Here is an 18708-nt window from a genome sequence, read left to right as displayed (position 1 = left end):
TCATGCTCAGGGTTCCGCCCCCTCCCCAAAAACCAATCTGCCAAGGGGGTGTAACGGGGCGGCCAGGAGCGGGAGCCCCATGTCCACCCCAGCAATCTGGGCTCCCTACCCACTAAGCTGGTGTGTACATCCGCAGGTTGGTTCAGGACTTCAGGATCCTACCTCTGGTGTTATCCCGGGGCCCCAGCCTTCGTGACCCCTCTGTTGGTTATGGTTACTTTAGTACTTCTTCTCCAACCTTAAAAACAAGGGAGTAAGTGGGTGGGTGGGACAGGGCTAGCTCCAGGGAACTGCACGCCGACACAGCAGAAAAGCCTGAGCCTTTTTGGGGGGGGCGCTTAAATAGCCCCCCCCAACTGGTGCGAAGCGGCTGGGGCCGGACCCAACATCGCCCCAACGCATCCTCAGTTAACTTCCGCCCCCACGCCTCGCGAGGCGTGTGGGCGAAAGTACCCTGGCCAGCCCGACACACAACTAGTCCAGAGGGTTAGACCATGGCGGCCCCGATTCCTAAGGGCCGTGCTCCCCCCCCATCTTGGGGGGGTGGCGCTTTACTAAATGAGTCCTAAAATAAGTTTGTGGTTGGTCGGACCAGACCCGAAGTATGGCTGATGGCTTTCACTATGGTGTTATATGCTGAGAATTGTCTCCTGTGATTTCTTGTAGTTTGAGGAGTACAGTGCTATTAAAAACGTCACCTATGTGTTATAATCTAGTCTCACTTTATGTCACTGTATCGCCTTATCTGTCATGATTGTCTACTCTCTGGGCTTTAGCTTTGTTAATGTGTGCCTATACATGTGTGTGTTTACACAAACACACACACACACACACACCCCCCACACCCCACACACCCCACACCACACACACACACACACACACACACACACACACACACACATATCTATGGCTTGACCTCCCACCCTGCACTCCCAACCCGCCTCCACCCACTGCTCTCTGCTCCCCACTCCATCTCTCTGCTGGGAGCAGACAGGGGGCAGTGTTGCCTGACAGTAACAGATAAATTACTTTAGTTATTGTATACTTTGTAGGCGTCTGTTAAAGGAGACCATACCTTTAATTTATGCTTCCCTAGATAATCTGACCTTTGTCCCAAAAACCTGGACATTAATGTAATAATCTGACCTTTGTCCCAAAAACCGGGACATTTGTTTAAAATTAAAAGAAACGTCAGAACACCGGGACAGTCCTCTAAAAACCGGGACTGTCCGGGGAAATTCGGGACGTCTTGTCACCCTACCTTTAATAAAGCTGTTGAAATCGGGGACTAGCCTCTACAGTCAAGAAATTATGTAGGGCTTATCTGTATAAGTGACGCGTTTGTGAGGCCTCTTCAAGCCGTGTTGCCTGAAGCAGACCAGTGGTTGCTAATGGCTGCTGGAAGCTTTGCTCATTCAGTGTCATGCTAGGGCGGGCCCCCGGATCCGACTGCTTCACACAAGTGGCTGCGAGGGCTGTGGCAAGAGCTATCCAGTGTGTTGGTGTGTGAAAAAAGTACCATTAAAAGCAGAAGTTTCGCTCTGACACCCATCCTACATCCACGCATCTCCGAGCCGGCGACTACAGCCTCGGGTAGGGTCAGAGAGGAAATGAAGAGGCCGGAATCCAATCCATAAGAGGCTTAATGGTCTAGGAACATTAAGTTTTATTCAATGAGAGCTTAACTGGTGGCCAGGTGTCTTCACAGTTGGGGGGTGAGGGGGGAAAGGGGGGGGGCGGGAAGGGTGGAGGGTACACTTGAGGGGAGTTTATTTTTAAACTCTTCAAAAAAATCAAGAAAACTATATTTTAAAATAAGCTTTATTCAGTGAAAGGCAGAGCTTTTTAACTCTGTGAAGAGGTGACCTTTGTGGGATGCAAAGGGTCTCTATTGCAGTGTAAAGGAGCAACAGCTTTTTTATTTGGTCTGATTTAGACGCACAGTGAAGCCTCGTGTGAAGCCCAGTAAAAATGTGGCTTTAGGATTTTCTTTTTCGGGAAGGGCGGATTTGCAATTTCTGACGGTTGTTTGTGAAAGCTGTTTTCTCTTGGCTGCAGGGTCTGGCTTTACAACTCCTATTTTCACAGTTTAGGTTGGCACCAAAGGTGCTTAATACAAGCCTGTTTGCAGTCATAGTCGTGCATCATTTATTTTATATCATCTCTTCTGACTTTTGAATATTGTTTCTCTTGCACAAAGTTTGACTCTCTGTGCCTCCAAAAATGTTCAGGCTTCTTTTCACTAATATTTTGTACAATGTTGACTTTTGAAATAGTTGTTGCAGCCTCCTCTGCTAGGAGAATCCGTGAAGTGGAGGCCTCCCGAGCTGATCCCCCTAGCTCAAGGCCCAGAATAACCGCTTTCTTTGCCAATAGTCGTTGTATTAATTTACCACCCCAGCAAGTGCCACCTTCAGACATCTTCCTTCAGTTTTTCCGCATTGCGTTCCCTGATAACCTCTTCTCGTACCTCCGTTGTACCACAAGAGTTAAAAACGTGATCTATATTACAAAACGTCAGAAGGAAATAAAATTGCCCTAAAGCTGTGATCTTTGTCTATGGATTTTGACAAAGGATAGAGCCAAAGTCTTAGAATTTCTGTTATTTCACTTTAACCAGACTAGAACCAAAGAGGAAGGAAAGCTGATGACACCCAGGACAATGTTTTTGCTTAAACATGTTCTATTCAACATAATACATTAGAGGGCTAAGCGTGTGCCGCGGGACAAGGCATAGGTTCCTTCCCCACCTCACAAAGACCTTTTATTTTAAGAGCTAAAAGTGAACCTTTTCATGCAAGTTTTCACCCCCCCACTGCAAGCATAACATGCATTGACCAGACCCCCCCCTCTAAGCAGACCAACAGCTCTACTTGACCCCCCCTCCAAGCAGACCACCAGCTCTACCTGACCCCCCCTCCAAGCAGACCAACAGCTCTACCTGACCCCTTGAAGCAGACCACCAGCTCTACCTGACCCCCACCTCCAAGCAGACCAACAGCTCTACCTGACCACCACCGTGAAGCAGACTCACTTCCCTGATTATAGCTCCACATTTGTAACATACTGAAACAAACCGGATTCCGAACCAACCACAGCACGGAAACCTCCCTCATCTCAGTCACTGACGACATCAGAACCCTGATGGACAATGGTGAAACAGTCGCCCTCATTCTCCTCGACCTCTCGGCTGCCTTCGACACTGTCTGTCACCGCACCCTAATCACCCGCCTCCGCTCCACACTGGGATCCAAGGCCAGGCCCTGGACTGGATCGCCTCCTTCCTCTCAAACCGTTCCCAAAGAGTTTACCTCCCTCTGTTTCGCTCAGAACCCACCGAGATCATCTGCGGCGTACCTCAAGGCTCATCGCTCAGCCCGACACTCTTCAATGTCTACATGAGCCCCCTCACCAACATCGTTCGCAAGCACGACATCATCATCACCTCCTACGCCGACGACACCCAACTTATACTCTCCCTCACCAAGGACCCCGCCAGCGCCAAGACCAACCTACAAGAGGGTATGAAGGACGTCGCAGATTGGATGAGGCTCAGCCGCCTAAAGCTGAACTCTGAAAAAACGGAAGTCCTCATCCTCGGCAACACCCAGTCCGCCTGGGACGACTCCTGGTGGCCCACGGCACCGCACCGACCCCCACAGACCACGCCCGCAACTTCGGCTTCATCTTGGACCCTCTTCTCACCATGACCAAGCAAGTCAACGCTGTGTCCTCCGCCTGCTTCCTCACCCTCCGCATGCTCCGCAAGATCTTCCGCTGGATCCCCGCCGACACTAGAAAAACCGTGACCCACGCCCTCATCACGAGTCGCCTGGACTACGGCAACACCCTCTACACCGGGACCACAGCCAAACTCCAAAATCGCCTGCAACGCATTCAAAACGCCTCGGCCCGCCTCATCCTTGACGTACCCCGCAACAGCCACATCTCCGCACACCTGAGACACCTGCATTGGCTCCCAGTCAGCAAAAGGATCACCTTTCGACTTCTCACCCACGCACACAAAGCCCTCCACAACAAGGGACCGGAATACCTCAACCGACGCCTCAGCTTCTACGTCCCCACCCGCCTCCTCCGTTCCTCTGGTCTCGCTGGTCTCGCACTCGCTGCCGTCCCTCGCATCCGCCGCTCCACGGCGGGTGGGAGATCTTTTTCCTTCCTGGCGGCCAAGACCTGGAACTCCCTCCCACCAGCCTCAGGACCACCCAGGACCACTCCGCTTTCCGGAGACTCCTAAAAACCTGGCTATTCGAGCAGCAGTAACCCCCCCTTTCCCCTAGCGCCTTGAGACCCGCACGGGTGAGTAGCGCGCTTTATAAATGTTAATGATTTGATTTGATTTGATTTGAAATTGTTGCTTTCTGTTCTGTACTCTAAATCATTTTTAGAGCACTGTGCAACTGTCCTGCTCGTAAAACTGCAATACAAAAATTGCAGTTGTATTTATATAGCGCTTACTACCCCTGACGAGGCATTGAAGCGCAATCACCAACAAAAATAAATTGAGCGTCAACGCACAACATATTTTTCATTACAGTTCCACGCCACATTGTGATTAGCTTGATAATTATATTTAGGAGTAGTCAGTGTCCTTGTAAATTTAATTTTTTTTTTGTTCCTCCACCTGAGGAGCAGGTAGATAGTGGGACAGGAGATGAAATTGCTGAACTCAAATGCATCTTTTATTTTCTGGCTGGGCAGGGGATTTGACCATGGGCCAGTGGAGGACACCACAGGTTTCTGTCTTTGTCTCAGACGAGTTAGATTAAAAGAATCGCTGACCTTTGGGTGTTTTGTGATAGCATGATTTTGTCATTCCGTTAATCCTATGATATAATATAGCGCTGGAGCAACAAACACAAGTTTAGTCTCATTAATACTGTTAGTAGACCGAGCGCTGCTTTGTCCACAAGAGAGACCATCCTCTTGTTGTTGCTGGAGGCTTGGTGTTCTCGCTAGTGGGGTATGGCTAATCCTAGATTAATTAGCTGTTTTAAATGAATGAAACAAAACCAATTTGTCAAAATTAAAGCAGAAATTGAAAATCACTGAATATGCGATTTTGATGTATGCAATTTAATCAAGAATTTTAGAAGCGTAAGCTTTCACGAGTACCAGCCTGCATCTGTGAAATGTATTTAGAGGTGGCATTTAGTGACAAATGAGGCTTTCACGTGGTCGGGAGTTAATTGTGTTTGCATTCGTCGAGCCCGTATCCTTCCTGCTTCAAGAAGGTCATTGATGAATTCAGAGCAAGGGCTAAAATCTGGATATTCAAAAGCATCATCATGAATGTAGTCATAATTTCCATTCATCACTCTGTGTCTCACCTTGGAGGCAGCCAACATATTTCCATGATGAAGACACAACTGCAGGTGGACAGTGAAGAAGTGAAAGTGAAAATAGTAAACCAATGACCTTGTTCCAATTTGGGCTGAAATATATATATATATATATATATATATATATATATATTTTAATTCTTTTTATTTTATCGAACAATGAGTGTACAACATCATGGCGTAACCATTCATTACATACAGTACATTCCTTGGCCTGGTTTCGTAGGCTAGTAACATCCCTTCTCTATACTTTCAGAGCCTGTCTTTCCTCCCCCTCTTGCCCTCATGATATGTCCTCCAAGTCCATGCCTCTATAGGCCTTCCATGCACCCCAGATCTTTTCCCACTTTCCAGTACAGACCCTTCTTTTTTTATATCACCCATTCTGCCCTCTGGCACAAGTCCTACTCCCCTTCCCATTCTGACATCTTGGAGCCTCCTGTTTGCCCCAGGCCTTTGTGATATTTCTCTTTGCAATTCCCAAGGCTAGTTTCATCCACATTCCTCGATACCTTGGCCACCGGATATCCCCCTATATCCCTAACAGTAATGTCTTAGCTTCTAAGGGAAACTAGAAGTCCACGACCTGGGACAACACCTGACTTAATTTGGACCAATACCCTTGTATCAAGGCGCATCCCCATATAGTGTGAAAATATGTGCCCTCTTCAGCAAAACCCCTCCGGCATAATGGTGAAATTGCTCTCCCTGTTTTATGAAGTAGGGTCCAAGCGTAGTAAGATCTATGGAGTATTCGAAGTTGAATCAGTCAAAAGCGTGTCCTTATTGCAATTTCCCTGGGTTCCCTCAATGCCTCCTCCCATTCCTCATTTTCCAGCATCCACAAATCCACACACCATGCCTCCCTCACACCCTTCATCAAGTCTGGAGCATTATGGATCAGTTTCTTATAGATCACAGAGATCCCTTTCTCCTGGATGGATTTGGTGAGCACCCTATCTTCCAACGGTGAAGTGTCTGCCATTGGTCGCCTTCTATCATATGCCTCCCAAGCGCATGGCCCAACTGAAGGTATCTAAAACTATTAGTTTCACTAGGGCCAAAATCCCTACGGAGCTCCTTAAATGTAACAATTGCAGATCCCCTGCACACATCCCCCAAATGCTCAATTCCTATCAGTTCACACTGTTTAAACCCAGCCAGGCCCCTTACTTCTGCCAACAACTCACTGTGCCACAGTGGGGTAAGCGCCGTTAGTCACCCTCCCCCCCCCCCCCCCCCACGCTCAGAAACACATTTGCCTCCTTGCACACTCAGACCACTGCTAATGTGTGTTGCGGGAGGAGTCTCTCTCTCTTCGCACATCTGGGCTGGAAATTCTGATTCAGGCACAGGTGGGAGTTTTGTGCCCAAATTGGGATTCCAGTTTGTGGGGATTACCGCTCAAATGAGTTCTCTCCCCCCCTGCCCTGACACCCCCTCCCCCCCACCCCAATTACCACCAAATTTTGTCAGGAAAGACCGTTTCATGTTCCATACCTTAGAATGGGGCAGATACATAGTCTTACTGTTAGCCCACATTCCAAGTTGCAGAACTTTTATTGAGGCGGTAACACCACTTGGTAAATACTACAGCTTGCGCTATTGTTATTTACAGGGTGAAGTTTTACCACACCAAAACTTCAGCCTGTAAGAATGAGGGCCTAGGCGTTTTCCTGCTTAACTCCTAAAATGTGGAATCCACTTTCTGAGCCTCTAAGACTGCTTGTCACACTGCTTGAGCTCAACCATAGATGGAAATTCACCAGTTTAAGAAACACTTGCTGAAATGCAGTAATTTGCTCTGTATTTGTTATTTTAGGTTATGTTCAGGGTCAATGGAATTTTGTGATTGTTCGGCTTTTGTGATTTTCCCCTCCTTATAGATTTGGCACATAATCCATCATCTGCTGCATAATCTGCGCTTTTTAACAACAACAAAAAAATGTCTAGCTCAAACAGTTTAAAAGTTACTAAAAATGCAGCAATACTTGGTGCTGCACAGTGGAGGCATTTGTAAAGGTGGATTTCTATTGCTTGTTGCTATATCTGGGTGTTACATTGCTACAAATAAAGTGCAACCAATATCTAGACAGTGTTACCAAGTTTAGAAATTACGACATAATAAAGTAATATTATTACAAAATGTGCCACATTATGCTACATAATTTGTCTTTTCTTGCTGCATAATTTACTTAAACCTTCAGCATAATTTGGCCCTCTCCTGACGCATAATTCCAGTGGCCATTGTTATGTTGTGTTTATTTGTATAGCACACTAATCACACAAGACGATATCAAGGCGCTGGGTTGAGATTTTGTTATAGTGATATATACTGGATGTTATATGTAAAGCTCTCTGGTTAGGTTGCAATAAAACCTTTTCTGGGCATACATAATTTGGCTTCAAGCCCTGGTGGCTCTTGTGCTCTGCCTGCCCCATCTACGTGTTCGAGAGTGCTTTACAAACCTCTGCTTCAGTGTAAGCTCTTGCCAACCATTCGATGCCGCTGCAGAATTACTCAACATTAAAATCTACCGTGAAACTAAATGAAATGCTACTTTATGTGGTTTTGCATATTTACCATGGGTTGGGTGCATCACCCTTTCTCTCTGTTGAAGAAGGGCTTTGTGGAAAAGGATCATTGATAAGTCAAGAGTTTTAATTTGGCACTCCTTGCCTTGCCCTGAAGTGCTGGTTGACACAAACATTGTAGTCAGGCCTAGATGCCGTCATCTACTGAAGGGTACATACTGGGCACAACAATCTGGCCTAGACAGCATTGTATGCTGTGGATGATTAGGAAAACAGTAGATTTGTTCTGCATCAAATGCAAGCCAGTACCACTTTAAAGAACAATATGTTGAAAAAAAGCTTTGCTGTAATGATCTGCAGTGAAACAATTAAAAAAAAAATCTTGCTAGAAGGATGTTCCATGAAAAAAAGCATTTCTAAATGATGTTTAAAGATTTGAAAGCAAAAAACTGCGCATTTTGGAGATGAGAAACATGGAGGAGAGATTTATATTGATTTGTTAGTGGAAGATCCTTCTCAAAAAACTTGTTGTCCAACTCCTCACCCAGCTGATGTCATTTATGCTCTTTAACGTGCCATTATGTATCCTTGTGTTCACTTTTGTGCTCAGGAATGTCAACTGTATCTGTCTGTCCGTCTGTTCCTCCTAAAAGTGGAGAAACAGGTAATCTATTGCGCCTTTATCTCTATTGGCAGGCTTGGTCTTACATAACTCATTGACAAAACTTGCCCCATCCCCACAGAGATCCCAACTCTCAGCCTGTATGTTGCAACTCTTCATCACCACCTGCAGATATGTTGGCAGGGAAGAATAGCACTTCTCCCTATCAAGTCCTCAACCTTTGGAAACAACTTCCCCAGCATCTCAGATCTTTTTTGTCTGCATTTGCCTTAGGTAGATATTAAAAAACAATCACGTACAGCTACACGTTCCTTATATTTTTCTGATCTGACCACTAGCATAAGAAACTATATTATACAGATTAGGTTTTGTAGTGTGCATGCTAAAAATAAATTTCAGTAAAAAAAATAAAATCAAAAAATCATTGGGGAACAGAAAGGGACGTGCCCTTGCAGATTGGACATGCAGGAATCCCCTTTGGTTCCGACATCTTTGCTGATTCAGTCAATGGGCAGTCGTTTTTCTGCCCATTTTAAATGTAACGTTTAGACCATTTTAGTATACTTGGCAACTGAAGCATCTCCTTTCTTCACAGACTTGGTAGCTGGGCGCACACAGACCACCCAGTCTGTTCAGATGCCAAAGGCTATGACTATTGCTGGAAGTTGAATCTCATTATGGATGGTGACCAGAGGAAGATGTAAGGTGGGGGGTGGGACAGCCTTAGTGGAAGCTGCATTAAAAGTGGTCTAGAACATACTCTTAACACTAGTCATCCAGATGTCTTTGACCTCGGGGTGAGATGACCTGTGCCTGGTGCATGTCACCCACCGAACTGACATCAGGCATCCTTTGCGTGAGAGCCTGGTGGTCGCTTTTGTTGAAGCCCTCAGAGATATCTTGCAGGACTAGCACTTCCAGATCTTCTCTGTCACTAGAAAACTAGGGTTGTCAGCAAGAAACAGCCTCTCTGTCTCAAGTTGAGCTGGACATCTAGAGGACGGAACAGGAGTTGACTTGGGATGAAAGTTAATGACGAACAAGCAGACGCTGCTGTTGGCATAACCTTAATGCACACAGCTCCATGAGCCCCTCAGAATAATAACGCCCTGTGCCTGGGCCCAGTTCGCCCATGCTGAAGGCATCCTGCGAACAAGACATAAACATCATTCAAGAAAAATTGTGATTTTAAATATAAGGGTAACTGCTTGGGCGTAGGAACCAGTACTGATAATGACTGATGCTCGATCGTTTCCGGGCTATTGTGATACCTACGGTACCAAAGACATTTCGGAGTATTTGACTTTGTCACTACAGGCCTAGCGTCGACTAGTGCCAACATCCCTCTGGACACTTTCCAAGTTTCCTCTTGCGTGCTCTACATGGGGAGACTCCCTCCCGACTGGTGGTGGCTTATCTGCCTTGCCAAGGATCTCACAGGAGGCTGAAGGCGCAAGCTTCTCGTGGTTTAAAGTTTCATTTCCTCCTTTGGGTTTTATTGTTTTTTTTTTTTTCTCATCTGGTGCCATTTTATGACCGAAGAATTCATGTTAGGCTGTTGTTGGAATGTTCTGTTTGTTTTCTGGTATTTATTTTTGGGGTGCGGCGTCCACTTGTTTGTTCGAACGAGCCGTCTTAGCTTTCACTTCCACCCTTTTCCCAGTTGACTGCGGCAACAGTATGCACTCCCGTGATCACGGCATAGATTCCTTCGCAGAAACCCTGTGAGGGGATTTCCCCCCAGAATCAAGGCACAGAGGGAAGATGCTGCTGTTCACGTGTTCACCAGAAGACTCGAGTGAGCGCTCGGAATAATGTTACGTCACATGCCTCGGTAACCAAGCAACCATTTATCAAAGCTGCGCAGGAGTCGCAGCCGGGCACCCCCGTTTATTTTCGTTTTATTGTTTACTTTTAATGTTGCTCCCTTTCTTTGTGTTTTTTTTTTCTCCTCATCATCTGTTCCTGTTGTCACGGTTTACATCCGTACCCTGATCATGCATTTCTTTACTACATCGATTCTGACTTTGTACTGGCTGTTTTTCTCCATATCGTTTTGTACCTTTTAGGTCCACCCTTTTACCCCCAATAGTCAACTGTTTCATCATTTTACCCCTTCATTTGGCTTTGTCCTAGGTTACGCCAGACATTGATCTGTTCAAGTGGCATTAACATTTCACTCCTCCCTTCCACAGCATATGGCAGTGGGACAGCTTAAAGCTGGCTTCAACCATTGGCTCTCTTCACTGAGAGTGTCAGCGTTTTGCTCTTCGACGTCTCCATTCTTCCACTTGTGCACATCCGCCTAAAAAGTAGTGCACTTCACTGTGCGGTCTAGTTGTTTTTGTTTCATTTCTGCTTTCTTTTGTTTTGATATGGTTGATGTTGTACTTCCTGGTTTTACTTTTTTTTCTTTTTTGTGCGAACATGCACAGCACTTTCAGATAGCAATCTGATTACATTATTACAATTACATTCTTATTATATATTGCATGTGTTTGTAGAATAAACATGTTTAGAAATGGCAAGCTTGCCAGTGCCAGACTTAATGGCTTTGCTAATGCTTGATTTTTGTTTTTGTTTTATATTGGTGCCAGACTCAAGTTAGCAAAGCACTATTACCTAAAAATGCGGACAAATGCATTTTTAAATACGTCTACATTCTGGGCTGCCTTACAGTTAGTTCAAATCTTATTTCTGCATTTTAAAGTAAGGTTTATTTATTTAATTGACTTCTTTATTTAAATACAGAGTAGCCCCTCTAGTGTTTGAAGTGTATCAAATGATGAAAAGATAGTTTTTTCAGAAAGCCGTCACGCTAAAATGTAATAGAAAGCTTGTGTGCAGTGCTCCCAACCTTGATGCCAACAATGATCGATACTGTGATATAATTCATTGTTTCACATTTTAATGGCCATAGAGCAATGATTGGGTAGGTCTACATGCCAAGATTCAGGTGTGTGTCCTTCAGGTTACATATATATATATATGTAGCAGTTGCATGAACTCACTAAGGTTTCTAACCTACCTCGGTGGCACTGAAGGGCTATGCTGAGGCTAGATCATGGCTGTGTCCAGTGTAGCTCCAGTAGAACTGAATCCGTGCCAGATTTTCAAGGTGAGAAACAGTCCAATTGACTTTTATTGTGTGTGGATAGCCCTACAGTTCCATCAAGTATCCTGCTATCCTAGACTCATGCTGATTGATTCTACATTTCTTAGATCCCAAAAGCAAAACAGAGCACAACTAATCAAAATGGGACAGATTATGAAAGGACGTACTGTGGTGAACTATCGTTTAAGTAGGCTTTTCAATAAAAGTAGTCATGGTGTTCTATTTGCAAAGAGCATGCACTGCCTGGTGCCCTTACGAGTCTTTCTGTGATGCTGAAACTACAAAGTATCCACTTGTTGGTTCATTATGCTGCATTAACACCTGTTCACAGTATTCCATAAATGCTATTGAATGGGAATCTCCTTAGTGGAAACTGCTATGCCAGAATCAAGTTATTCATCCCCCTTACCCATATTGTCCATGCTACCCTGCGTGGAGGGGTAGTTTTTTCCACTTTGCTATTATTGTACAGCATGTTGTCACAGTTTTAGGTGAATAAGAATCTTCGGGGATCTTGCCCCTTCTAAGGCTTTGCATATGACTTGCAGGGCTGTCTTGGTTCAAGTGTTAATAGCCACTCGTCGGAGCTTCATCGCACCCACTCTGTTTCTTGCCAGAATTGCTGCATCTTTGGACAATTCTAGTTTGGAGGAAGTAAGTAGCCCCCCTTGCTGACACGTGGGCAACCCTGTTTCACAATGTGTCTCTTTATGTGTAATCTTTCTCTGGTGTTGCAGGTCCTAGTTCGATTAGTCCTAATGTGTACGTAATAGCTATCACCCCTGTGCCAATTAGGGCACCTGAACAATATTTTATATCTAGTTTGCACAGATTTTGTGCCCCTTATTCCTTCAGATTCCTAATATTTTCGGAGTTAGCTGCAGTCAGGGTTTGATTCATATTCAATATTTAGTGTACTATAAGATGTATTCCTCCTAATCTGAGCTTCAAGTGAGATACTTTCTCATTGTGTATGCTCTCTGAGGAAGCCATTCAGGTTTGCCTCAGTTGTAGGTGTTGGTACAGTTCTTTAATGTGCAGTCAAAGTTCTCCCCTAACGGCAAAGCAATTTAGTCGAATCCAATCCCTGAATTTGAGGATAAACTCATTTTTCAAGTATGTTGTACATGAGGTTCTACTCCAAAAAACCGAAGACCTTGCCTGCATCAATTAGGGACTGGCCAGGGGAAGACTGGTTTGATTCTGCTTAATTCAGGTTTGCGTGCAACTGTTTTGTATTAAACCATTTTGTGCAATGCTGCATACATCCAGATTCATCCAGGTGGACACATTCTTCCCCCTGTCCACATGTTTGCCTCTGCTTGGCAAGATATTGATTTTTGATGTCTCATTTGTCACCAGAATAAGAATTAGATTCTAAGTGTATTCTTTTTAGGACCACTGGATGTTTGTTTCTCTCTGTCCAGTAATTGCCTCTCTATAAGCTTTAACTTCTTTCCTCGAATTGTGCCCTTGCATTTCATGAAAGCTGTTAGAAATGTATAGGGTTGGCTTAAAGCCTCCCACAGTATTGATGCTAGAGTTATTGAGCCTCTGAGTCTGTGTTCACTTTAAAGAATTTCACGTTTCAGGAATAGTTCTCCAATTCTGCGTGGAACAGGTGCATCACACTAAGTTGCCACTTACTATAGGTCTTTCTGCCTCTTCCTCAATGGTCTACAAGGGCAAAGAGGGATCTGAGATCCTCCTAGTGAGATATTTTTCATGTTTGAGAAAGTGAGTGTCTGAATTTTGGATTCAGAAGCGGTCTATCCTCCAGTGGAGGGAGCTTCACTGCTGTGCAGATGTTATCATTGTCTCAGTGCTATTCGACTAGAGCCTGGATTGTGACTGTAAACTCAGCTTCAAGGAGATATAGTTTGACACTGGGTGAAATAGGGAACTGGTGCAAGGTAGTCCAGGGTTGCACAGTGAGTTGAGCTCTGAAGCATGTGTTGATGTAGGGATTCAGCACAGTCTGTATATTTGAGGTGTGACATTGTCAAGGTTTGTCCTTGTGAGCGACTCCTGTACTTGCCCTTGTGTGTTGTCCTGCGTAATTAGAATGAACTAATTTTTCAGGGCGATTCATATTTAAATCAGTCTTTGACGTCCAGTTTTGGGTGATGGTTAGGTAGTTCTTTTATGAGGTTGATAGTGTGGTAGGAGTAGAACTTTCAGAGGAGCTGAATGTCGTCTCATTATTGATAAGTCTTGATGTTCTCAATAGTCAGGAGTACTACAAGATGGTGCTTCCCAAATGTTTTAGAACCACAAACCACTTTTTAGAACAACACATTTTCTCGACCCACCTAGCGTTAAAGTACATTAAGCAGACCATTTTTAATGTAATTAAGGCATAGTTTTGTAGCACGTTGTCATATACATTGACTTTTGTTGATAAAACTATATTGCACACAAATGATAATTATTGGAAATCGGGTTTCAGTGAATATTCATCGATTGTGCATCACAAGTCACGTCTTGATTTGTTCTGATCCTATTAAAATCTTTATTTCCATCACACTTCAGAATTACAAATAAGTGCTTCATGTTTGCTTTCCCAGTAGCTGAAGGTGTACAGTTCATGTACTGGTAATTACAATCTGTTGTGTGTTTTTGCATCCCACAGCCTTTCCTTTTACACTTGTGTACCCCAGCAAGATTGTCACATAATTGACTTTACTTTTCTTTTTCTGAACACAAAGTAAAAAGGGTTTGTAAGCACTAGCTCCCATGTTAAAAAGCATAAGCAGCAATTTGTCAGAACACATAGACTGATATTTGACCTCTGTTTATGAAGAACAGCAAATGAGAATCGATTTACGCAGCATTTAAAATAATCTTTATTGCTTGGACTCTCACAACCCACCAAAAATTGGTCACGACCCATCAATGGGTCAGGGTGCACAGTTTGGGAAACACTGCTCCAAAAAGTTCCATTACAAGGCTGAAAGTGATTGATGGCATGATGAAACTTTAAGTAAGGACGCTGTAGTTTACCAGTAGGTTCTCTGATCTTGAGTTGTTCGTATTGTCAAACCATTGTCTATCAGAGCAGTAGGAGGAAAAACGTCTCCGGAGGATAATGGTTTTGAAATTCCATTGGTGAAGAGAGGGCATTGAGTAGCGTTTTGTGTCGCTGGCAAATACTGTCTAGAAGCGAAGACAACGAGGAGGAAAGTGGTAGCCATTGTCAGTGATGTGCAGGTTTGTGTCAAGCACTTGGATGTTTCACTGTTTCTGTGTTAAACTGTTTCTAACATCTACCTGAAAGTCCTGTAAGAGAACATTGGTTGTTATTTTATTATTATTAAATTGGTGTTATGGTTACTTTCACAATGAATTAAACCAGGATTTGAAAGTGAAGGAGTGGTAAGTAGTTGGTGAGATGGTATGGGTGAGATTGACTACAATAAAGAGTGGAAAATCTGTTCAGTCTTGAGGGAGTCTTGGAACGTATTTTATGTGAGGGAAGCACGTAGAGCAAGGGCTTGCTAGAGTTCTTCACCACTGAGAACCTTCTCTGTAGCGGATGGAATGAAATTCTCCTCCTAAGCCATGACTTTGAGGCAACAGGAATGTTTGAGAGGTCCCTGATCTAGAAGTGGTAAAGTGGGTCACTTTGTGTGCTTTGTAATGCAGTATAGGGGAGATTATTATTGTTAATCCACACCTCCTGATCTTGTGATTTTTCACTTTGAAAACACTGTTAAATATATCACTTTTCCAACCATTGTTCTCATTCTGGATGCAGATAAATGCACTGCTTGACAGCCTTCCATAGAACCCAGCTTTTATTTGTGGTGTTAGTGTCAGTGCAGTCGGTGGCTTTGGTGTTTATGATGAACCTCCTGTCAATTGGGCAGATAGCTTCCAGTCCTTTGATGTCTACTTGTAGCTGTGATGTTTGCTACTTTAATTTGTTGTTAAATGGTACATTTGCTGTTGATGAGTTCTTCTTGCATCAAAGTGCTGAGGTCTTCGCCAGTTATGTATGGGTTTCAGTTGGTGCTTTTTTATACATATTGCTTTGAACTCTGACGTTGCATGTGCTGAGTTGATTGCTACCATCTTTGGTGTGATTAGAAAATCTTATTGGTGAAGTCAGGTCTTGAAGGATTTACCTGATAGAGTACTCTTGAAAAAACAGAAAAGTTGCTTTGACAGCTTTAGTTGTTCTCAATGCAGTTGTCTGAAGTGGGTGAGACTGATAATGAAGGTGGGCATTTAATAATGGTTTTGGCTTTGTTGTTAGTAGAGTGATGTGCTGGATGTGGCATTTTTTTCTGGAGATTGAAGAGTGCTTCTTCCATGTTCTTTGTGTCTGTCTCACCATGGAGGTAAAGTCACAATGGAGGATGTTGTTGTAGTCTATTGATTAAGGCTGTACCTTTGAAGGAAGAGATTTAGGTGATGACGGTTTAAGTGTGTTTTAATGGTGTGTAAATGGGATAGTGTTTATCCAGGATGCTGAAAATGGTAAGTAACAGGTGAGTAATACACACAACTTAATTGAGGAAAGTGGTTAGGGGGTAGTAGGCAGTGGCCCATTGTGGATGACTATGTCTTGCGTGATGTGTGATCATGTCTTGTGCAGATAATCTGTGTGCTGTATCCTGGTGGTATGGTGAACAGTCATGAATAACATTTTCTGTGTAACTAACTGCTATCCCAGGCACACAGTGTGAATAGGTAGATATTGTAGGATTTCCTTCTAGAAAGAAGGGGGTGGCGTGGTAGAGCAGCTCCCAGTAACCAATGTGTTTGCTGAAGAAATGGAACTGCTTGTTGTCCAGAATACAGTGGATCCTGTAATAAAGGGAATTTGATGATTCAGAGGTGTCTAAGAAGGTCAGAGCATCTCTACACTTATAAGTCATCTTTGTTTATGTAGCAGAGCCCAAAATATTACACATTGGGAAAAATGGCAGATATTCAGATTTCAGAATATAATAGAAAGAATCAGTGTTTTTCCTGCTCCGTGGACAAAACAAATCCATCTCAAGGAGAAATAAGTAGCAATTATAAAGGTATTAATTTTGATATTTTTAGTAGGTATAGCCAAGAGATAGAACAAGAGTTATGGAGCACAACCGTGAGTTCCTCTCAACCGTTTTTAACCATCGGGCCTTTTTCATCTTTACTCAAGATATGGAAAAACATCTCCTTATCCATATAAGCTGCCTCAGTGCTTCTCCAGTTTAGGCAAGAGTTGAAGACGCACTTCTTTAAAGAACACTGCATCACAAAGCATTAACCACAACCTAGCTTCCTTTCTTATTACTCGTCTTCATGCTTGTCTTTGACCCCGTACAGCGCTCTCATTCGATGGAAGAGGTGCATTAATTGAATGATCGCACACCAGCTTCTCATTACATCCTGCAGAATGCACTGTTTTTATGGTGGCTAAGACCTTCCTTGAAATAGTTGAAGGGGGGCTCTGCAAACTGCTGGTGACCAACAACACCCAGAGTAATCCTGTTAACTGTACCAAATTGTTTGTGGTAGAGGAATCCCGCCCAACTTGTAAGATTGCTACTGGGCCCTACACCAAATATCCGTAAAAGGACGGTCACTGAGGCCCCTAGGTTGAACCAATTGCTGTTTAGACAAGGCTGTTTTTTTGTAATACTTCAGCCTGTTTCCTAAACCTTTGCCGTCAGAAATTCAGAAATAAATGTTCTTTTAAGTTTGTGTTGGGAGCGTTTTCAGCACTATTCCCATGATCCTCTGTAACCTTCAGTGTTTTCTCCCCACAAGATTTGTTTGCTTTACCAAATGTCCCCTGTAGTGGGGAAGATTGATATTTGTTATCCTCTTCGGCGCCTTCAGCACTGGTTCACAAACAGATAACATGGGTTCAACAGAAGGCGAATTTGTTTTTGACACTTTAATCCACACAAAAAGGTTTGCTTTATTTTTAATGTACGGCACTACAGAGAGCTTTAGCTGTCTATTGTGAGTGCTAGTGAGATTAATACAGTGCTATGGTGTATTGCAGATCGTTACATTATGCCATTAACTTTACATTATGGCGTTGATGAGGATGGATAATGTAGTTCCTACATTTTTTGTACTTCACAATGCCACATCTACGGACTAATGGTGCCTTCCTGTGCTATGGGTTTGTATATTATGGGCATACATTCCTTTTGAGCTTATGCAATAATAACACAATTAAAGCCAGTTTTATTTCCTTTACCTGCTGGTTTTATGTTTCCATGGCTCCATTGTCTTGAGCAATTCATATTTCGCTAATTTGTTGTATCAGGTGCTAAGGCAAACTATTCCTTACTGCCCCAATTTGTTGCCATCGCCCATCAGTTCCTAATGTATGCATCCCGTCTCCTCCGCTCACCCACTTTTGTCTTTCTTCAGCACCTCATTTCACGTGTGCATTGATACTTACACTAAAACCTGCTCGTTAATTGTGGTTCAGGCGCTTTTATTTCTCCAAACCCCTTGGTACTTGCACACAAGGCGGTCTTGAACAAGTTTCCTCTTGCATGCCTTTAAGTGCCAGGACCATCCTGCTACAGGAATTTCTGCTTCCCCAAAGCTCTATCCCCACCTCCGTTTCATGTTAACCCGCCATTGTGTTGACTGATGTATTCTCTCAGGCTCAGCCGGTGCCCATGTCCTCTTTCACTCTTGGACCACCATTGGCTCAGAGGCGCCATTAGGTAGCGCGAAATGAGCCTCTGCCACCCATCATTTCTTTCTCTGGTGGATGATGCATTGCAGATCACTCTCCCCAGGTCTCCTAGCTTTCCTTCTGCAGTGGGTTTATTTTGTTTGCTCAAAATAGGTCTCTGATCTGCCCTATTCTGAATTTGTCTTAAAAAAAAAAAGATGGTTGCGCTTTGACAGCCATTTTGTAGCTCACGCTACCACACCCCTAGCAGGTGACGCAGTTATGTTACTTTAAAAAGGATGCATCCCGCTGTCACATTTCTTTTTAGCCAGCCTTACAAGCAACCTACACATACAAGTGATTACTGCATCCTCAGAATATGCCAATACCATATACGCCAGCACTGGCAGCAGCATTTTCCAATACGTTTAGTAAA

The 18708-nt window shown here is 43.8% G+C and overlaps 1 protein-coding gene across 4 annotated transcripts in view; it reads left to right on the top strand.

Moving 5' to 3' along the window:
- KIAA0513 (KIAA0513 ortholog) overlaps nucleotides 1-18708 on the top strand; it is a 342714-nt gene that overhangs the window by 196151 nt on the left and 127855 nt on the right. The gene's annotated exons all lie outside the window — the stretch shown is intronic.

Source organism: Pleurodeles waltl, chromosome 12, assembly GCF_031143425.1.
Source record: "Pleurodeles waltl isolate 20211129_DDA chromosome 12, aPleWal1.hap1.20221129, whole genome shotgun sequence".
In the NCBI taxonomy this organism is placed as follows: domain Eukaryota; kingdom Metazoa; phylum Chordata; class Amphibia; order Caudata; family Salamandridae; genus Pleurodeles; species Pleurodeles waltl.
Note: the sequence above shows the minus strand (reverse complement) of the source record. Positions and strands in the feature narration are given on the sequence as shown.